Below are 14,068 nucleotides of genomic sequence, written 5' to 3' on the forward strand. Positions count from 1 at the left end.
TCTGTCCAGAATTGCTTGTCATCAAAATGAATGAAAATGGATATATTTAAAACTAAAATACATCTAGATACATTCATTTGTATGACAAGTATTTTCGGACGGAGGGAGTACTAATTAATCTAGCCATGAGTAGTACTAGCTGCGGGCAAGGGCAAGGGAAATGGATTTGAACATGTGAAATGGCCGGCCCAAACAATAGAACTCGAACACAACGGCGGAAATGGTGTGGGTGTGATGTTGGCTTTGCTCCTCGGCTAAATGCCAATGTTACGAAAACAACGGACACCCTCCTCTTTCGACAAAGGGTAGCTTTTAGAGCAATGCTAGACGTACGGGAAGTTACCGGGAGTTTACTGGGCTGTGATTGGCAGAAATTTAATTAGGAGGGCGGGCCCATCAGTGAAAATCGGGAGGGGGCAATTAGATGAGGCCACGTTCTCTCCCTGTAAAGCTTTGTATTGGTAGCTTTCATTGGCTTAAAATGACGCATCAAGAGGATACAAAACACGATAAGCACACATCCGGCCTCTGCATAGTTGGATGCACACAGCCAACTCTAACACACACAAAAAACACGCCAACAAATTGCAAAGTCATATAAGACCAAAGCTGTGCATAGGCGAGAGAGAAAAAAACAACAAAGCGATCAGATCCGCGTTTGGCAAACTGCAACAATGACCATATTCGCACCAACCATCTCATGAAATCACAGGGATGACGATGTTCTTCAACAGCAACGCCTTCAAGAATGGAGCAGCGCTCAAGCGCCTCCGTCACCAGATTCTACCACACGGGGTCAGAATCTAGGTTTTCACCTTGAAAAACCAGTTCGAACATATCCGAGCAATGCCTTCAACAAGGTAACGACGCCATAACATCGCCATTGCTAGGTACCATACCTACGCTTTCACCCCGGAGCTCGAGACAGGGTGCTCGAGTAGCACCGCAATTGACGTCTTCTATGTGTTGTCACCATCACTTTTCCACAATCCATGTAGCTACGACGGCCGTCGCTGCACAACCATCCCTCTGCGCCAAGCCATTGTGTATAGTTTGCATCTCACCACGAAGTCAACCACCAGATCTGAAGGACGAAATCCTTGCAAAGATCCTCAATGGCCACCACAATCTGCCGCTCCAAAGGCCGCCGGTGCAACCACGGACAGGCCCAAAGGAATCAGGATCAAGACGTCAAAGACTCAGCACGTGCCCAGCCATGCATGCACCGCGCCACGGCCAGCTCCTCAAGCATCACCATGGGAGGCTGCGATGGACTCTCTGCCAGTCTACACCTGCGCGGAACCACGGCCGCGTCCTTATGTCGCCCCCGCCTTTTGCACTCGCCGGCGCAAGCTCTTGACCAGCACTTCTAGTCCAGCTCGTAAGCCATCAGATCCGCCGCGAAGGCGCCGCCAGACTGCCCCACCGCCGCCGAAGCCGTCGAGGTTTTGCCCGACGACTCTCTCCGGTGACGGTGAGGGGAGAGCAGAAGGGGAGAGGGCCCCTAGGCTGCCGGAGTTGGGGCGCCCCGGTGCGGCCGCGGAGCCGCACGGACACCCTCCTAAAGAAATAGATTTTTTTTTGGAAACCACCGATAGACTAGTTACTATGTGCAGTCACAGAGATCTCGTATTTCTTGAGAATGGCGACGCGGCACACTTGAGAATATTCTAGTTGGTTTCTGAGCTTTCACGAATAGCTACATATTTTTAATTGCCACGCAAGATGTTTTGAGGATGGCAAACTGGGAAGCTTCTGGAATTATTGGTAAATGTAGAAGATTTTGTCATGAAGGTTCTAGAATGAATATGTAGGTAAGATTAATGGCAAATGATAAAGAAATCTACTCCCTCTGTTCTTGAAAGTGTGTATTTCTAATTTTGTTGAAAAGTCAAACTAATGCAAAATTTGACCGAGTTTATGCAAAAATATATTAATGTCTGTGAAATCAAATAGGTATACGATGAAAATATATTTAATCATGAATCTAATGCTACTAATTTGATGGCATAAATTTTGATGTATTATTATATAAATACGGTTAAACATAAAAAATTGAATTTCCAACAAAGTTGGAAGTACACTCATTCAAGGACGAAGGGAGGAGATACAAACCCGTTGTGTAGAGTATTGGTGTAGGCTTGGTTTAGGGCATCAAACCCAACTAACACCCGGTAGATGGCTTGGTCACTCACCGGTTAAAGAAACACGACCCATAAGAGCGTCTCAAACAGGCATCAAATGTCCGGACTGACCGGCACCCCTTACATCCAGCCCAAATATGGGGTGGATATGGGAGGCGCGGGCGCGTCCGTCACTTTGGACCAGATAGGCCTACCCTACCCCAAATCCCACCAAATCCATCAAACCCTTCCCACCTTCTCCCGCCTCCCTCCAACATTTCCCGCGTCTGAGCCCTCGCCGTCCGCCACCCTTGCTTCCCATCCTCGCCGCTGGTTCCAACCCTCCGCCCAAGATGTCATCCAGCCCGTCCCCGACCGGCGCGACAAAGGTTGCGTTCGCCTCGTCCATCGGCATCCCGTCCTCGGGTTCGTCCTGCAAGCCGAAGAACATGATCGTGAGGGACTAGCGACCGAGGTAGCAAGAGAGGGAAGCTTTGGCATCAGAGGGAGTGGATGCAGACATGGACTATCAGTTGTCCCCTCCCCCACCGCGCCCAGGACCCCGCACCACATCCTTCACGACGTTGACAAGGATCACGCGTCGGACCAGGTTGGGACAGAGGTGGATCCGACGGACTGTTGGGGCATCCCGGAGAGCTTTCCGCCCACGCTGATGTTGGCGATGGATGTCTGTCACTCGCCACAGCTGGTTCTGGCGCAGGCAACCACGGGCGCTGGTGGCGCCCGGGCTGCCCACGACCTGTTCGACATAATGTTCTTGTTGCTCCTATCCGATCAACTTTGCATGTGCCAAGTTCAATGTTTTGCATATACTGCTAGTTCGTTTCAGACATGATGAATGCCTGGAAACCATGATCATTTAGGAGTTGATCATGTCGGACATGATCAACGACAATGAAGATCTGAACCAAATGGACTACAAATTGGGGGATCCAACTAGCCCTTGATTTGAAGTTGGCACAACATCAAATCCCAATCAGAGCAAGAATAAGAAGAAGGCAAAGACGAGAAAGGCAAGAGGTCCGGCATTCTCAACTTTTGAGGATATATTGTTGGTCAAAGCTTGGTTGGTTACAACAATGGATCCAATATGCGGCACGGAGAAAAAGGTGGACAAATATTGGGAGAAGATTTCGAAGGAATATCATGAAGAAAACCAATATGTGGAGCCGCATCCTATCGTCACCAACCGCAATGTGGCATCTCTCCAACATCGATGGGGGATCATTCAAGGGTAAGTGAACAAGTACATCGGCTACTATTCACAATTTCTTGGCCGCCCTCAAAGGGGGATGGGAGTGGCAACTCACGTAAGATAAATTACTTCATCTTGTCATCATTTGCATATGCTTGTTTTTATTGCATTCTCATGCTCATACATATTTTGTTTGCTAGACGGTGGTGGCGGCCACTATGTATCAAGTAACGGAGAATAAGGCATTTGGTTTTAGCCATTGTTGGGTGATATTGAATGGCAAAACAAAGTGGACACAGCTTGTGGCCAATCTCAAGGCCGACAAGAAGAGGAATGATGGCTCAAGCTCCCACCAATCAATTGGGTTGGACAAAGAAGAGGAAGATGTTGTATTGGATAATGGAAGAGCCGTCGTGCCAAAGGATATCCGGCAAGTCATGGGAAACAAGTGGGAGAAGGCAAGGGCCTCCCACGATGCCACGGCTACAAAAATGTCCTCCACATGGATGGAAATTTTTCCGGTGAGGGAGAACAAGAAAGAGGAGAGGTACAAGCTCATGTTTGATGCGCAAAAGGAGAGAATGGATTGGGACTGAAGGAGGGCGTAGAAGAAGCTAAAAATTAAGAGGGAGAATATCGAGTTGGAGAAGCAAGAGGCGGTGATAAAATGGGAGATCGAGAAGGCCAAGACATTTGGAGAGATCGAGCTTGATAAGTAGAGGTTGCAAATCGCACGGGACGCGGAGGATGCGAAGATAATGTCGGCGGTGGAAAGCCTCCTGGAGCATGCAAAGAAGTGACTTGTGGAGAAGAAGAAGGAGATCAACGACCGTAGGGAGTACGAGATGGCGAGGGTGGCTACGGTAGCAGCAGAGCATGCGGCAAGGGTGCAGGCAGAGCACGCGGCCCGAAAGCAGGCAGAGCATGACGCAAGGATGGCCTCAGAGCAGGCGGCATGGATGGCATCCAACGAGTGATCAGGACAGCCAACGAGTGATCCGTCACACTAGGACACACATTTCGTTTTGGCATGTCCGAATTGTTGAACTATGATTTGTTTTACTTTGTCGTATTTGTTCGAACTGTTGAATTCGTATGATTTGTATTGTTGAAGGAAATATGCCCTAGAGGCAATAATAATGTTGTTGTTTATATTTCCTTATATCATGATAAATGTTTATTATTCATGCTAGAATTGTATTAACCGAAAACTTAGTACATGTGTGAATACATAGACAAACAGATTGTCCCTAGTATGCCTCTACTAGACTAGCTCGTTAATCAAAGATGGTTAAGTTTCCTAACCATAGACATGTGTTGCCATTTGATGAACGGGATCACATCATTAGAGAATGATGTGATGGACAAGACCCATCCGTTAGCTTAACATTAAAGATCGTTTAGTTTTATTGCTATTGCTTTCTTCATGACTTATACATATTCCTCTCACTATGAGATTATGCAACTCCCGAATACCGGAGGAACACTTTGTGTGCTATCAAACATCACAAGTAACTGGGTGATTATAAAGATGCTCTATAGGTATCTCCAATGGTGTTTGTTGAGTTGGCATAGATCGAGATTAGGATTTGTCACTCCGAGTATCGGAGAGGTATCTCTGGGCCCTCTCGGTAATGCACATCACTATAAGCCTCGCAAGCAATGTGACTAATGAGTTAGTTGCGGGATGATGCATTACGGAACGAGTAAAGAGACTTGCCGGTAACGAGATTGAACTAGGTATGATGATACCGACGATCGAATCTCGGGCAAGAAACATACCGATGACAAAGGGAATAACGTATGTTGTTATGCGGTTTGACCGATAAAGATCTTCGTAGAATATGTAGGAGCCAATGTGAGCATCCAGGTTCCGCTATTGGTTATTGACCGGAGATGTGTCTCGGTCATTTCTACATAGTTCTCGAACCCGTAGGGTCCGCACGCTTAACGTTCGATGATGATTTGTATTATGAGTTATGTGATTTGATGACCGAAGTTTGTTCGGAGTCCCGGATGAGATCACAGACATGACGAGGAGTCTCGAAATGGTGGAGACATAAAGATTGATATATTGGACGAACGTATTCGGACACCGGAATGGTTTCGGGACGTTTCAGATATTTATCGGGGAACCGAGGGGTTACCGGAACCCGAGGGGAAGTTATGGGCCTTAATGGGAAGTAAGGGAGAAGGAGAGGGAAGGCCACAAGGTGGCCCCCCCAAGGGCAGTCCGAATTGGACTAGGGGGAGGGGCGCGGCCCCCCTTCCTTCCCCTCTCCCTCTCCTTCCCTCCTTCCCCCTCTTGGATTAGGAAAGGGGGGGCGATTCCTACTAGGTTTGGAGTCCTAGTAGGACTCCCCCCTGGCGCGCCTCCTCCCTGGCCGCCGGCCTCCTCCTCCCTCCTTTATATACGGGGGCAGGGGGGCACCCCAATGGACAACAGACAATCTCTTAGCTGTGTGCGGTGCCCCCCTCCACAGTTTAACACCTCGGTCATATCGTCGTAGTGCTTAGGCAAAGCCCTGCGCCGGTAACATCATCATCACTGTCGCCATGCCGTCATGCTGACGGAACTCTCCCTTACTAAATTTCAAGGTATAAGTCTTCTCCTTGAGTATGCACCGTTGCTATAGTTCGTCGTGCCGGGACACCACGTGATGATCGGGTGTGATAAGCTCTACGTTCACATACAACGGGTGCAAGCTAGTTTTGCACATGCAGAATACTCGGGTTAAACTTGACGAGCCTAGCATATGCAGATATGGCCTCGGAACATTGAGACCGAAAGGTCGAACGTGAATCATATAGTAGATATGATCAACATAGTGATGTTCACCATTGAAAACTACTCCATCTCACGTGATGATCGGACATGGTTTAGTTAATATGGATCACGTGATCATTTAGATGACTAGAGGGATGTCTATCTAAGTGGGAGTTCTTAAGTAATATGATTAATTGAGCTTTAATTTAGCACAAACTTAGTACATGATGGTATTTGCATGTCTATGTTGTTGTAGATCAATGGCCCGTGCTACCGTTCCTTTGGATTTTAATGCGTTCCTAGAGAAAGCTAAGTTGAAAGATGATGGTAGCATATACACGGACTGGGTCCGTAACTTGAGGATTATCCTCATTGCTGCACAGAAGAATTACGTCCTGGAAGCACCGCTAGGTGCAAGACCCGCTGCAGGAGCAACTCCGGATGTTATGAACGTCTGGCAGAGCTAAGCTGATGACTACTCGATAGTTCAGTGTGTCATGCTTTACGGCTTAGAATCGGGACTTCAAAGACATTTTGAACGTCATGGAGCATATGAGATGTTCCAGGAATTGAAGTTAATATTTCGAGAAATGCCCGAGTTGAGAGATATGAAGTCTCCAACAAGTTCTATAGCTGCAAAATGGAGGAGAATAGTTTTGTCAGTGAACACATACTCAGAATGTCTGGGTACCACAACCACTTGACTCAGCTGGGAGTTAATCTTCCTGATGATAGTGTCATTGACAGAGTTCTTCAATCACTGCCACGAAGCTATAAAGGTCTCGTGATGAACTATAATATGCAAGGGATGAACAAGACAATTCCTGAGCTCTTCGCAATGCTAAAGGCCGCGGAGGTGGAAATCAAGAAGGAGCATCAAGTGTTGATGGTTAACAAGACCACTAGTTTCAAGAAAAAGGGCAATGGGAAGTAGGGGAACTTCAAGAAGAACGGCAAGGAAGTTGCTTCTCAAGTGAAGAAGCCCAAGTCTGGACCTAAGCCTGAGACTGAGTGCTTCTACTACAAAGGGACTGGTCACTGGAAGCGGAACTGTCCCAAGTATTTGGCGGATAAGAAGGACGGTAAAGTGAAAGGTATATTTGATATACATGTTATTGATGTGTACCTTACTAATGCCCGTAGTAGCGCCTGGGTATTTGATACTGGTTTTGTTGCTCATATTTGCAACTCAAAACAGGGGCTACGGATTAAACGAAGATTGGCTATGGACGAGGTGACGATGCGCATGGGAAATGGTTCCAAAGTCGATCTGATCACCGTCGGCACACTACCTCTACATCTACCGTCGGGATTAGTTTTAGACATGAATAATTGTTATTTGGTGCGAGCGTTGAGCATGGACATTATATCTGGATCTTGTTTGATGCGAGACGTTATTCATTTAAATCAGAGAATAATGGTTGTTCTATTTATATGAATAATATCTTTTATGGTCGTGCACCCTTGAAGAGTGGTCTATTTTTGTTGACTCTCGATTGTAGTGATACACATATTCATAATATTGAAGCCAAAAGATGCAAGGTTAATAATGATAGTGCAACTTATTTTTGGCACTGCCGTTTAGGTCATATTGGTGTAAAGCGCATGAAGAAACTCCATGCTGATGGGCTTTTGGAATCACTTGATGCTTGCGAACCATGACTCATGGGCAAGATGACTAAGACTCCGTTCTCCGGAACAGTGGAGCGAGCAACTGACTTATTGGAAATAATACATACCGATGTATGCGGTCCGATGAGTGTTGAGGCTCGCGGCGGCTATCGTTATTTTCTGACCTTCACAGATGATTTGAGCAGATACGGGTATATCTACTTAATGAAACATAAGTCTGAAACATTTGAAAAGTTCAAAGAATTTCAGAGTGAAGTGGAAAATCATCGTATCAAGAAAATAAAGTTTCTACGATCTGATCGTGGGGGTGAATATTTGAGTTATGAGTTTCGTCTTCATTTGAAACAATGTGGAATAGTTTCACAACTCATGCCACCTGGAACACCACGGCGTAATGGTGTGTCCGAACGTCGTAACCGTACTTTATTAGATATGGTGCGATCTATGATGTCTCTTACTGACTTACTGCTATCGTTTTGGGGTTATGCTTTAGAGACGGCTGCATTCACGTTAAATAGGGCACCATCTAAATCTGTTGAGACGACACCATATGAACTGTGGTTTGGTAAGAAACCTAAGCTGTCATTTCTTAAACTTTGGGGCTGCGATGCTTATGTGAAAAAGCTTCAACCTGATAAGCTCGAACCCAAATCGGAGAAATGTATCTTCATGGTATATCCAAAAGAGACTGTTGGGCACACCTTCTATCACAGATCCGAAGGCAAGATATTCGTTGCTAAGAATGGATCCTTTCTAGAGAAGGAGTTTCTCTCGAAAGAAGTGAGTGAGAGGAAAGTAGAACTTGATGGGGTAATTGTACCTTGTCCCGAATTGGAAAGTAGTTCATCATAGAAATCAGTTCCAGTGATTCCTACACCAATTAGTGAGGAAGCTAATGATGATGATCATGAAACTTCAGATCAAGTTACTACCGAACCTCGTTGGTCAACCAGAGTACGATCCGCACCAGAGTGGTACGGTAATCCTATTCTGGAGGTCATGTTACTTGACCATGACAAACCTACGAACTATGAGGAAGCGATGATGAGCCCAGATTCCGCGAAATGGCTTAAGGCCATGAAATCTGAGATGGGATCCATGTATGAGAACAAAGTGTGGACTTTGGTTGACTTGCCTGATGATCGGCAAGCCATAGAGAATAAATGGGTATTCAAGAAGAAGACTGACGCTAACGGTAATGTTACTGTCTACAAAGCTCGACTTGTTGCGAAAGGTTTTCGACAAGTTCAAGGAGTTGACTACGATGAGACCTTCTCACCTGTAGCGATGCTTAAGTCTGTCCGAATCATGTTAGCAATTGCCGCATTTTACGATTATGAAATTTGGCAAATGGATGTCAAAACTGCATTCCTTAATGGATATCTTAAAGAAGAGTGGTATATGATGCAACTAGAAGGTTTTGTCGATCCTAAAGGAGCTAACAAAGTGTGCAAGCTCCAGCGATCCATTTATGGACTGGTGCAAGCCCCTCAGAGTTGGAATATACGCGTTGATAGTGTGATCAAAGCATATGGTTTATACAGACTTTTGGAGAAGCCTGTATTTACAAGAAAGTGAGTGGGAGCTCTGTAGCATTTCTAATATTATATGTGGATGACATATTGTTGATTATAAATAATACATAATTTCTGGATAGCACATACATTGTGCATCAAGATCTATTGTTGACATATTGTTGATTAGTGAAGCTGCTTATATATTGGGCATCAAGATCTATAGAGATAGATCAAGACGCTTAATTGGACTTTCACAAAGCACATACCTTGATAAAGTTTTGAAGAACTTCAAAATGGATCAGTCAAAGAAAGGGTTCTTGCATGTGTTACAAGGTATGAAGTTGAGGCAGACTCAATGTCCGACCACTACAGAAGATAGAGAGAAAATGAAAGTCATTCCCTATGCATCAGCCAAAGGTTCTATCATGTATGCAATGTTGTGTACCTGACCTGATGTGTGCTTTGCTATTAGTTTAGCAGGGAGGTACCAAAGTAATCCAGGAGTGGATCACTGGACAACGGTCAAGAACATCCTGAAATACCTGAAAAGGACTAAGGATATGTTTCTCATTTATGGAGGTGACAAAGAGCTCGTCGTAAATGGTTACAGCGATGCAAGCTTTGATACTGATCCGGATGACACTAAGTCGCAAACCGGATACATATTTATATTGAATGGTGGAGCTGTCAGTTGGTGCAGTTCCAAGCAGAGCATTGTGGTGGGATCTATGTGTGAAGCGGAGTACATAGCTGCTTCAGAAGCAGCAAATGAAGGAGTCTCGATGAAGGAGTTCATATCCGATCTAGGTGTAATACCTAGTGCATCGGGTCCAATGAAAATCTTTTGTGACAATACTAGAGCAATTGCCTTGGCGAAGGAATCCAGATTTCACAAGAGAACCAAACACATCAAGAGATGCTTCAATTCCATCCGCGATCAAGTCAAGGAAGGAGACATAGAGATTTGCAAAATACATACGAATCTAAATGTTGCAGACCCATTGACTAAGCCTCTCTCACAAGCAAAACATGATCAGCACCAAGACTCCATGGGTGTTAGAATCATTACTATGTAATCTAGATTATTCACTCTAGTGCAAGTGGGAGACTGAAGGAAATATGCCCTAGAGGCAATAATAAAGTTGTTATTTATGTTTCCTTATATCATGATAAATGTTTATTATTCATGCTAGAATTGTATTAACCGGAAACTTAGTACATGTGTGAATAGATAGACAAACAGAGTGTCCCTAGTATGCCTCTACTTGACTAGCTCGTTAATCAAAGATGGTTAAGTTTCCTAACCAGAGACATGTGTTGTCATTTTATGAACGGGGTCACATCATTAGATAATGATGTGATGGACAAGACCCATCCGCTAGCTTAGCATTAATGATCGTTTAGTTTTATTGCTATTGCTTTCTTCATGACTTATACATATTCCTCTCACTATGAGATTATGCAACTCCCGAATACCGGAGGAACACTTTGTGTGCTATCAAATGTCGCAACGTAACTGGGTGATTATAAAGATGCTCTACAGGTGTCTCCAATGGTGTTTGTTGAGTTGGCATAGATCGAGATTAGGATTTGCCACTCCGAGTATCGGAGAGGTATCTCTCGGCCCTCTCGGTAATGCACATCACTATAAGCCTTGCAAGCAATGTGACTAATGAGTTAGTTGTGGGATGATGCGTTACGGAACGAGTAAAGAGACTTGCCAATAACGAGATTGAACTAGGTATGATGATACCGAGGATCAAATCTCGGGCAAGTAACATACCGATGACAAAGGGAATAACGTATGTTGTTATGCGGGTTGACCGATAAAGATCTTCGTAGAATATGTAGGAGCCATTATGAGCATCCAGGTTCCGCTATTGGTTATTGACCAGAGATGTGTCTCGGTCATGTCTACATAGTTCTCGAACCCGTAGGGTCCGCACGCTTAACGTTCGATGACGATTTGTATTATGAGTTATGTGATTTGATGACCGAAGTTTGTTCGGAGTCTCGGATGAGATCAAGGACATGACTAGGAGTCTCAAAATGGTCGAGACATAAAGATTGATATATTGGACGAAGGTATTCGGACATCGGAATGGTTTCGGGACGTTTCGGATATTTATCGGGGAACCGAGGGGTTACAGGAACCCCCCGGGAAGGTTATGAGCCTTAATGGGCCATAAGGGAGAAGGAGAGGGAAGGCCACAAGGTGGTGCCCCCCCACCCCCCTCTCCAAGGCAGTCCGAGTTGGACTAGGGGGAGGGGGCGCGGCCCCCTTCCTTCCCCTCTCCCTCTCCTCCCCTCCTTCCGCCTCTTGGATTAGGAAAGGGGGGCGATTCCTACTAGGTTTGGAGTCCTAGTAGGACTCCCCCTGGCGCGCCTCCTCCCTGGACACCGGCCTCCTCCTCCCTCCTTTATATACGGAGGCAGGGGCAACCCAAAGGACCACAGACAATCTCTTAGCCGTGTGCGGCGCCCCCCTCCACAGTTTAACACCTCGGTCATATCGTCGTAGTGCTTACGCGAAGCCCTGCGCCGGTAACATCATCATCACCGTCGCCACGCCATCGTGCTGACGGAACTCTCCCTCGTCCTCAACTGGATCAAGAGCTCGAGGGACATCATCGTGCTGAACGTGGGCTGAACACGAAGGTGCCGTACGTTCAGTACTTGGATCGGTTGGATCGTGAAGATGTTCGACTACATCAACCGCGTTACTAAACGCTTCCGCTTTCGGTCTATGAGGGTACGTGGGCACACTCTCCCGTCTCGTTGCTATGCATCTCCAAGATAGATCTTGCGTGATCGTAGGATTTTTTTTGAAATACTGGGTTCTCCAACAATTGTATGACCGACGTGCATGAATTTCGTGAATTTGGAGACCTGCATTTGACGTGTGTGTATGTGTGGCAGCCCAAATAAGGAACCACCCGACGCTGTCCGTGAACACGCCCGCGGGCGTATAGGTGGCCGGATTTGCCAAGTTAAGTTGTAAATGCTCTTAAGAAACTTGGCAACAGTCTATGGATGTCATACTTCCATAAGTAAGGGTGCCTTTTCCCCTGCCATGTAACCAACCCAAGCACATGAGAACATCTATAGCCGCATACAACAAATCCGTCTTCGAATGCGTCGACGCGTTTGCGGATAGTGACCGATCACACTTCAAATTTTCTCTTGCATAACCGGATACCTTAATTATGAATCATCTAATCCATCCGACTACATGCAACATAAAACATAATATAAACTTCACCGGCTCCACAGCCGTGTCCATGTCCTGCGGCCAATTGGGCACCTCGAAGTGAAGGTGCAGTTGCTAGCGAGGTAGAGTAGGACATGGGGCATCGACGAGTTCACGAGACTCAAGGCACCACTGTCTCCAATGCCCTACTTTTTCCTCGATGGAGCTTGTGGCCCACACATTGCCAGTCGATGTGAGGTCCATGATAGATTTGTCATGGTCGGAGCCCGACACGTCCACCATGACGCAGTTATGGCACTACGGGTCGTCGGTCACCCATAATGGTGCCACAGCGTGCGACACTGCCTCGCTGGCCTCTGCCGTGAGGGATTTTGCGGCCTCCCACACCCTCTGCCTTGCATGGCGGGCACACTGCTCCATACTAGCATCCCTTGACGATGGGCCATAAGTGCGGGCGTTGACCTCCGACTCAACGCGCCAACGAAGGGGTTGTGCCTATGCCATAGTGTTGAAGCGCCAAAGGGACTGCACGACCTCTGGCAAGGCATCAATGGCAAGCCTAGCATCGGATCCAAGCGCAATTTGGGTGGACACAATGGATTCCCACCGGATCGAGTCCAACCGCTATCTAGCGGTCTCCTCCTGGGAGTAGCGGAGAGCAATGCAGATGGCCATCTGCTCCTTGGGGCCACATGGGGTGAGGTCACAGTCCACATACCGGGTAAACCAAGGACTTGGATCTGCTGCCCGCCGTGCTGGAGAAGGTCGGAGGTCGCCAAAAGGGAGCTTGGAGGTATAGTGGAGTGGCTATGGTTTGCTCTGGGGAGCGGATAGGGATGAATATATGTGGGGTTGGTGTGGGCCAGCATGGGCCGAATACGATGTGGCGGACGCGCCCGGGCCTTCCCATATCTGCGCAGGATTTGGGTGTATACGAGGGGTTCCGGTCAGCCCGGACGTATGGGGCAGGTATGACACGTCCATCTGGGTCGGATTTTTATGACCAGTCAGTGACCGGAACATTCGCCCGGGCATGTAGGGGGGCATATTGTGGATGCTCTAAGGGACACATTGGCAGGAGGCACCATCTATATAAGGTAGGGATAGCCACAAGAATGTAATAGTAGCAACCGAGTGTCGGTGCTAAAACTGCGGATCTCGGCTAGTGGGTCCTGAGCTGGTGGTCTTGCCTAGAAGGCAATAGGAAGTAGATAAAGGCGATGTTTACCCATGTTCGGGCCCTCTCAAAGAGTTAAAACCCTATGCCATGCTCTTGTTATACTGGTTGTGATATGGTACAAAGTACATGATGATTTACCTTGAGATCGTATGAATGAGTTCTAACTTGCCTCTACGGACTAAACCCCTCAGCTTATATAGGCACTGGGGGTATCTAGGTTACAAGTATGTCGGCTACACCTCCCTCCATGGCAAGTTTGTTTTTAGTGGATTCGCTGGATTCGGTCTTCATTCATCTATATATGTGTGTGTGCGAGTTGGATCCTTCCGTTCTATGCTTCTATTCATCTGCCGCGGTTGTTGTTCTAGTGCACTAGTCCTTTGAGGCCTCATACGATGACTTCCCCACCGCCTACTACAATA

Source organism: Triticum aestivum, chromosome 7D, assembly GCF_018294505.1.
Source record: "Triticum aestivum cultivar Chinese Spring chromosome 7D, IWGSC CS RefSeq v2.1, whole genome shotgun sequence".
Taxonomy (NCBI): domain Eukaryota; kingdom Viridiplantae; phylum Streptophyta; class Magnoliopsida; order Poales; family Poaceae; genus Triticum; species Triticum aestivum.